Source organism: Arachis hypogaea, chromosome 9, assembly GCF_003086295.3.
Source record: "Arachis hypogaea cultivar Tifrunner chromosome 9, arahy.Tifrunner.gnm2.J5K5, whole genome shotgun sequence".
Taxonomy (NCBI): domain Eukaryota; kingdom Viridiplantae; phylum Streptophyta; class Magnoliopsida; order Fabales; family Fabaceae; genus Arachis; species Arachis hypogaea.
Genome location: NC_092044.1, coordinates 107,827,270 through 107,836,088, shown reverse-complemented (window position 1 = coordinate 107,836,088; position 8,819 = coordinate 107,827,270). Strand labels below are relative to the sequence as shown.

At 40.7% G+C, this 8,819-nt stretch overlaps 1 non-coding gene across 1 annotated transcript; it reads left to right on the top strand.

Moving 5' to 3' along the window:
* The first annotated feature begins 3,035 nt into the window (after nucleotides 1-3,035).
* Nucleotides 3,036-3,143, top strand: LOC112713309 (small nucleolar RNA R71). The gene has a single exon (XR_003158283.1). It is a non-coding gene; the product is annotated as a small nucleolar RNA R71 (small nucleolar RNA).
* The last annotated feature ends 5,676 nt before the right edge of the window (nucleotides 3,144-8,819 follow it).

The following is an 8,819-nucleotide window of genomic DNA, read 5'->3' as shown; positions in this document are numbered from 1 at the left end:
GACTGTGAGGACTTGGTCCAACCTTTGATCAAAGTTGACCCTTCTAGTGTAAGGATGTTCATCTCCTTGCATCATGGGCAAGTTGAATGCCAACCTTACATTTTCCGGACTAAAATCCAAGTATTTCCCCCGAACCATAGTAAGATAATTCTTTGGATCCGGGTTCACACTTTGATCACGGTTCTTGGTGATCCATGCATTGGCATAGAACTCTTGAACCATTAAGATTCCGACTTGTTGAATGGGGTTGGTAAGAATTTCCCAACCTCTTCTTTGGATCTCATGTCGGATCTCCGGATATTCACTCTTTTTGAGTGAAAAAGGGACCTCGGGGATCACCTTCTTCAAGGCCACAACTTCATAGAAGTGGTCTTGATGCACCCTTGAGATGAATCTTTCCATCTCCCATGACTCGGAGGTGGAAGCTTTTGCCTTCCCTTTCCTCTTTCTAGAGGTTTCTCCGGCCTTGGATGCCATAAATGGTTATGGAAAAGCAATGCTTTTACCACACCAAACTTAAAATGTTTGCTCGTCCTCGAGCAAAAGAAAAAAGAAGAGAGTAGAAGAAGAAGAAATGAGGGAGAAGGGAATGGCTTTGTGTTCGGCCAAAAGGGGGAGAAGTGGTGTTTAGGTTGTGTGAAAATGAAGGAGTGAAGGAGGGTTTATATAGGAGTGGGGGAAGGGTGATGTTCGGTCAAGTGAGGGTGGGTTTGGGTGGGAAAGTGGTTTGAATTTGAATGGTGAGGTAGGTGGGGTTTTATGAAGGATGGATGTGAGTGGTGAAGAGAAAGATGGGATTTGATAGGTGAAGGGTTTTTGGGGAAGAGGTGTTGAGGTGATTGGTGAATGTGTGAAGAAGAGAGAGAGAGTGGTGGGGTAGGTGGGGATCCTGTGGGGTCCACAGATCCTGAGGTGTCAAGGAAAAGTCATCCCTGCACCAAATGGCAAGCAAAAATGCCTTTTTAGCCAATTCTGGCGTTAAACGCCAGGCTGATGCCCAATTCTGGCGTTTAACGCCAGCTTCTTGCCCTTTTCTTGCGTTTAACGCCAGTCTGGTGCCCCTTTCTGGCGTTAAACGCCCAGAATGGTGCCAGACTGGGCGTTAAACGCCCAACAGCTAGCCTCACTGGCGTTTAAACGCCAGCATGCTCTCCTCCAGGGTGTGCTATTTTTCTTTCTGTTTTTCATTCTGTTTTTGCTTTTTTCATTGATTTTGTGACTTCTCATGATCATCAACCTACAAAAAACATAAAATAACAAAGAAAATAGATAAAATATAACATTGGGTTGCCTCCCAACAAGCGCTTTTTTAATGTCAGTAGCTTGACAGAGGGCTCTCATGGAGCCTCACAGATACTCAGAGCAATGTTGGAACCTCCCAACACCAAACTTAGAGTTTGAATGTGGGGGTTCAATACCAAACTTAGAGTTTGGTTGTGGCCTCCCAACACCAAACTTAGAGTTTGACTGTGGGGGCTCTGTTTGGCTCTGTTTTGAGAGGAGCTCTTCATGCTTCCTCTCCATGGTGATAGATGGATATCCTTGGGCCTTAAAAACCAAGGCTTCTCCATTCACTTGAATGATCAACTCTCCTCTATCAACATCAATCACAGCCTTTGCTGTGGCTAGGAAGGGTCTGCCAAGGATGATGGATTCATCCATGCACTTCCCAGTCTCTAGGACTATGAAATCAGTAGGGATGTAATGGTCTTCAATTTTTACCAGAACATCCTCTACAAGTCCATAAGCTTGTTTTCTTGAGTTGTCTGCCATCTCTAGTGAGATTTTTGCAGCTTGCACCTCAGAGATCCCTAGCTTCTCCTTTACAGAGAGAGGCATGAGGTTTACACTTGACCCTAAGTCACACAAGGCCTTTTTGAAGGTCATGGTGCCTATGGTACAAGGTATTGAAAACTTCCCAGGATCCTGTCTCTTTTGAGGCAGTTTCTGCCTAGACAAGTCATCCAGTTCCTTGGTGAGCAAAGGGGGTTCATCTTCCCAAGTCTCATTTTCAAATAACTTGTCATTTAGCTTCATGATTGCTCCAAGGTATTTAGCAACTTGCTCTTCAGTGACATACTCATCCTCTTCAGAGGAAGAATACTCATCAGAGCTCATGAATGGCAGAAGTAAGTCCAATGGAATCTCTATGGTCTCATTTTGAGCCGCAAATTCCCATGGTTCCTCATTGGGGAACTCATTGGAGGCCAGTGGATGTCCATTGAGGTCTTCCTCAGTGGCATTCACTGCCTCTCCTTCCTCTCCAAATTCGACCATGTTGATGGCCTTGCACTCTCCTTTTGGATTTTCTTCTGTATTGCTTGGAAGAGTACTAGGAGGGAGTTCAGTAATTTTCTTGCTCAGCTGTCCCACTTGTGCCTCCAAGTTTCTAATGGAGGACCTTGTTTCAGTCACGAAACTTTGGTGGTTTTGATTAGATCAGAGACCATGGTTGCTAAGTCAGAGGTATTCTGCTTAGAACTCTCTGTCTGTTGCTGAGAAGATGATGGAAAAGGCTTGCTATTGCTAAACCTGTTTCTTCCACCATTATTGTTGTTGAAACCTTGTTGAGGTCTCTGTTGATCCTTCCATGAGAAATTTGGATGATTTCTCCATGAAGGATTATAGGTGTTTCCATAGGGTTCTCCCATGTAATTCACCTCTTCCATTGAAGGGTTCTCAGAATCATAAGCTTCTTCCTCAGATGAAGCTTCCTTAGTACTGCTTGGTGCATTTTGCATTCCAGACAGACTTTGAGAAATCATATTAACTTGTTGAGTCAATATTTTGTTCTGAGCCAATATGGCATTTAGAGTGTCAATCTCAAGAACTCCTTTCTTCTGATTAGTCCCATTGTTTACAGGATTCCTTTCAGAAGTGTACATGAATTGGTTATTTGCAACCATTTCAATCAGCTCTTGAGCTTCTGTAGGCGTCTTCTTCAAATGAAGAGAGCCTCCAGCAGAGCTATCCAAAGACATTTTGGATAGTTCAGAGAGACCATCATAGAAAATACCTATGATGCTCCATTCAGAAAGCATATCAGAAGGACACTTTCTGATTAATTGTTTGTATCTTTCTCAAGCTTCATAGAGGGATTCTCCTTCCTTCTGTCTGAAGGTTTGGACTTCCACTCTAAGCTTACTCAATTTTTGAGGTGGAAAGAACTTTGCCAAGAAGGCATTGACTAGCTTTTCCCAAGAGTCCAGGCTTTCTTTAGGTTGTGAGTCCAACCATGTCCTAGCTCTGTCTCTTACAGCAAAAGGGAATAGCATAAGTCTGTAGACCTCAGGGTCAACCCCATTAGTCTTGACAGTGTCACAGATTTGCAAGAATTCAGCTAAAAACTGATGAGGATCTTCCAATGGAAGTCCATGGAACTTGCAATTCTGTTGCATTAGAGAAACTAATTGAGGCTTAAGCTCAAAGTTGTTTGCTCCAATGGCAGGGATAGAGATGCTTCTCCCATAGAAATCGGGAGTAGGTGCAGTAAAGTCACCCAGCACCTTCCTTGCATTGTTGGCATTGTTGTTGTTTTCGGATGCCATAGGTTCTTCTTCTTTGAAGATTTCTGTTAGGTCCTCTACAGAGAGTTGTGCCTTGGCTTCTCTTAGCTTTCTCTTCAAGGTCCTTTCAGGTTCAGGATCAGCCTCAACAAGAATGCTTTTGTCTTTGCTCCTGCTCATAAGAAAGAGAAGGGAACAAGAAAATGTGGAATCCTCTATGTCACAGTATAGAGATTCTTTTAGGTGTCAGAGGAAAAGAAAAGTAGAAGACAGAAGTAGAAAATTCGAACTTTATCAAAGAAGATGGAGTTCGAATTTTACATTAAGGAATAGTGTTAGTCCATAAATAGAAGGATGTGAGAAGAAGGGAAGTAATTTTCGAAAATTAAGTAAAAGATTTTGAAAACATGTTTGAAAAACACTAATTGATTTTCGAAAATGAAAGTGGAAAAGAAATCAAGTGATTTTTGAAAAAGATTTTGAAATTAGAAATCAAAAAGATTTGATTGAAAACTATTTTGAAAAAGATGTGGTTAAGAAGATATGATTAGTTTTAAAGAGATGTGATTGAGAAGATACGATTTGAAAAACATTTTAAAAAGATTTGATTTTGAAAATTAAAAACTTGGCTAACAAGAAAAGATATGATTCAAACATTAAACCTTTCTCAACAGAAGAGGCAACATACTTGAAATGTTGAATCAAATCATTAATTGATAGCAAGTATTTTTAAGAATAGAAACAAATTGATTTTGAAAACATATGATTGAAAAGATATGATTTGAAAAAGATTTGATTTTGAAAAAGTTTGAAAACTGAAAAAAAAATCTGCATTAAAAACAAAATCTTCCCTCTTGTGCCATCCTGGCGTTAAACGCCCAGAATGGTGCACATTCTGGCGTTTAACGCCCAAAACTATACCCTTTTGGGCGTTAAACGCCCAACCAGGTACCCTGGCTGGCGTTTAAACGCCAGTCTGTCCTTCTTCACTGGGCGTTTTGAACGCCCAGCTTTTTCTGTGTAATTCCTCTGCTGTATGTTCTGAATCTTCAATTCTCTGTATTATTGACTTGAGAAGACACAAATAAAAAATATTTTTGGATTTTTAATAATAAGGAAAAATCAAAATGCAACAAGAATCAAATAACAATGCATGCAAGACACCAAACTTAGCAGTTTGTATACTACTGACACTAATGAGAATGCATATGAGACACACAAAACACTCAAGTCAAGAGAATTTAAAGATTAAAGTAAGAAATCATCAAGAACATCTTGAAGATCACTAAGACACATGAATGAATGCATGCAATTGACACCAAACTTAACATGAGACCTAGACTCAAACAAGAAATATTTTTGGATTTTATGATTTTGTAATTTTTTTGTGCTTTTTCGAAGATTAAGTGATAAAGGTATCAAAATTCTTAGTGAGAATTCCAGGAATCATGCAATGTTTAGTCTAAGACTCCGGTCCAGGAATTAGACATGGCTTCACAGCCAGCCAAGCCTTCAAAGAAAGCTTCGGTCCAAAACACTAGACATGGCCTCACAGCCAGCCAGACTTCAACAAATCATCATGAAACTCTAGAATTCATCTTCAAGAATTCCGAAAAAAAAAATACCTAATCTAAGCAACAAGATGAACCGTCAGTTGTCCAAACTCAACAATCCCCGGCAACGGCGCCAAAAACTTGGTGGACGAAATTGTGATCACTACAACTTTGCACAACTAACCAGCAAGTGTACTGGGTCGTCCAAGTAATAAACCTTACGCGAGTAAGGGTCGATCCCACAGAGATTGTTGGTATGAAGCAAGCTATGGTCACCTTATAAATCTTAGTCAGGCAAACTCAAATGGATATGGGTGATATACGAATAAAGCATAAAGATAAAAATAGAGATACTTATGTAATTCATTGGTAGGAATTTCAGATAAGCGTATGAAGATGCCTTCCCTTCCGTCTCTCTGCTTTCCTACTGTCTTCATCCAATCCTTCTTACTCCTTTCCATGGCAAGCTTAAGCAAGGGTTTCACCGTTGTCAGTGGCTACCTCCCATCCTCTCAGTGGAAATGTTCAACGCACCCTGTCACGGCACGGCTATCCATCTGTCGGTTCTCGATCAGGCCGGAATAGAATCCAGTGATTCTTTTGCGTCTGTCACTAACGCCCCGCCCTCAGGAGTTTGAAGCACGTCACAGTCATTCAATCATTGAATCCTACTCAAAATACCACAGACAAGGTTAGACCTTCCGGATTCTCTTGAATGCCGCCATCAGTTCTAGCCTATACCACGAAGATTCCGGTTAAAGAATCCAAGAGATATTCACTCAGTCGAAGGTAGAACGGAGGTGGTTGTCAGTCACACGTTCATAGGTGAGAATGATGATGAGTGTCACGGATCATCACATTCATCAAGTTGAAGAACAAGTGATATCTTAGAACAAGAACAAGCGGAATTGAATAGAAGAACAATAGTAATTGCATTAACACTCGAGGTACAGCAGAGCTCCACACCTCAATCTATGGTGTGTAGAAACTCCACCGTTGAAAATACATAAGAACAAGGTCTAGGCATGGCCGAATGGCCAGCCTCCCAATGATCTAAGATAGCATAAGAACAAGGATAGCTACCCCCTATTAAAAATACAATAGTAAAAGGTCCTATATATAGAAAACTAGTAGCCTAGGGTGTACATATATGAGTAAATGACATAAAAATCCACTTCCGGGCCCACTTGGTGTGTGCTTGGGCTGAGCATTGAAGCATTTTCGTGTAGAGAGTCCTCTTAGAGTTAAACGCCAGTTTTTATGCCAGTTTGGGCGTTTAACTCCCACTTTGGTGCCAGTTCTGGCGTTTAATGTTGGGAATTCTGAGGGTGACTTTGAACGCCGGTTTGGGCCATCAAATCGTGGGCAAAGTATGGACTATCATATATTGCTGGAAAGCCCAGGATGTGTACTTTCCAACGCCATTGAGAGCGCGCCAATTGGGCTTCTGTAGCTATAGAAAATCCACTTCGAGTGCAGGGAGGTCAGAATCCAACAGCATCTGCAGTCCTTTTTAGTCTCTGAATCAGATTTTTGCTCAGGTCCCTCAATTTCAGCCAGAAAATACCTGAAATCACAGAAAAACACACAAACTCATAGTAAAGTCCAGAAAAGTGAATTTTAAATAAAAACTAATAAAAATATACTAAAAACTAACTAGATCATACTAAAAACATACTAAAAACAATGCGAAAAAGCGTACAAATTATCCGCTCATCACAACACCAAACTTAAATTGTTGCTTGTCCTCAAGCAACTGAAAATCAAATAAGATAAAAAGAAGAGAATATGCAATGAATTCCAAAAACATCTATGAAGATCAGTATTAATTAGATGAGCGGGGCTTTTAGCTTTTTGCCTCTGAACAGTTTTGGCATCTCACTCTATCCTTTGAAATTCAGAATGATTGGCTTCTTTAGGAACTCAGAATCCAGATAGTGTTATTGATTCTCCTAGTAAAGTATGATGATTCTTGAACATAGCTACTTATTGAGTCTTGGCCGTGGCCCAAAGCACTCTGTCTTCCAGTATTACCACCGGATACATACATGCCACAGACACATAATTGGGTGAACCTTTTCAGATTGTGACTCAGCTTTGCTAGAGTCCCCAATTAGAGGTGTCCAGGGTTCTTAAGCACACTCTTTTTGCCTTGGATCACAACTTTATTTTTTTTTCTCTCTTTTTTTTTTCGAAATTTTTTTTTTGTATTCATTGCTTTTTCTTGCTTCAAGAATCATTTTTATGATTTTTCAGATCCTCAGTAACATGTCTCCTTTTTCATCATTCTTTCAAGAGCCAACATTCATGAACCACAAATTCAAAAGACATATGCACTGTTTAAGCATACATTCAGAAAACAAAAGTATTGCCATCACATCAAAATAATCAAACTGTTATAAAATTCAAAATTCATGCAATTCTTTTCTTTTTCAATTAAGAACATTTTTCATTTAAGAAAGGTGATGGATTCATAGGACATTCATAACTTTAAGGCATAGACACTAAGACACTAATGATCACAAGACACAAACATAGATAACATAAGCACTAAAATTCGAAAAACAAGAAAGTAAAGAACAAGGAAATTAAAGAACGGGTCCACCTTAGTGATGGCGGCTCTTTCTTCCTCTTGAAGATCCTATGGAGTGCTTGAGCTCCTCAATGTCTCTTCCTTGTCTTTGTTGCTCCTCTCTCATGATTCTTTGATCTTCTCTAATTTCATGGAGGATGATGGAGTGTTCTTGGTGCTCCACCCTTAGTTGTCCCATGTTGGAACTCAATTCTCCTAGGGAGGTGTTTAATTGCTCCCAATAGTTTTGTGGAGAAAAGTGCATCCCTTGAGGCATCTCAGGGATCTCATGATGAGTGGGGTCTCTTGTGTGCTCCATCCTCTTCTTAGTGATGGGCTTGTCCTCATCAATAGGGATGTCTCCCTCTATGTCAACTCCAACCGAATAACAGAGATGACAAATGAGATGAGGGAAGGCTAACCTTGCCAAGGTAGAGGACTTGTCCGCCACCTTATAAAGTTCTTGAGATATAACCTCATGAACTTCTATTTCTTCTCCAATCATGATGCTATGAATCATGATAGCCCGGTCTATGGTAACTTCGGACCGGTTGCTAGTGGGAATGATTGAGCGTTGGATAAACTCCAACCATCCTCTAGCCACGGGTTTGAGGTCATGCCTTCTCAATTGAACCGGCTTCCCTCTTGAATCTCTCTTCCATTGGGCGCCCTCTTCACATATGACTGTGAGGACTTGGTCCAACCTTTGATCAAAGTTGACCCTTCTAGTGTAAGGATGTTCATCTCCTTGCATCATGGGCAAGTTGAATGCCAACCTTACATTTTCCGGACTAAAATCCAAGTATTTCCCCCGAACCATAGTAAGATAATTCTTTGGATCCGGGTTCACACTTTGATCACGGTTCTTGGTGATCCATGCATTGGCATAGAACTCTTGAACCATTAAGATTCCGACTTGTTGAATGGGGTTGGTAAGAATTTCCCAACCTCTTCTTTGGATCTCATGTCGGATCTCCGGATATTCACTCTTTTTGAGTGAAAAAGGGACCTCGGGGATCACCTTCTTCAAGGCCACAACTTCATAGAAGTGGTCTTGATGCACCCTTGAGATGAATCTTTCCATCTCCCATGACTCGGAGGTGGAAGCTTTTGCCTTCCCTTTCCTCTTTCTAGAGGTTTCTCCGGCCTTGGATGCCATAAATGGTTATGGAAAAGCAATGCTTTTAC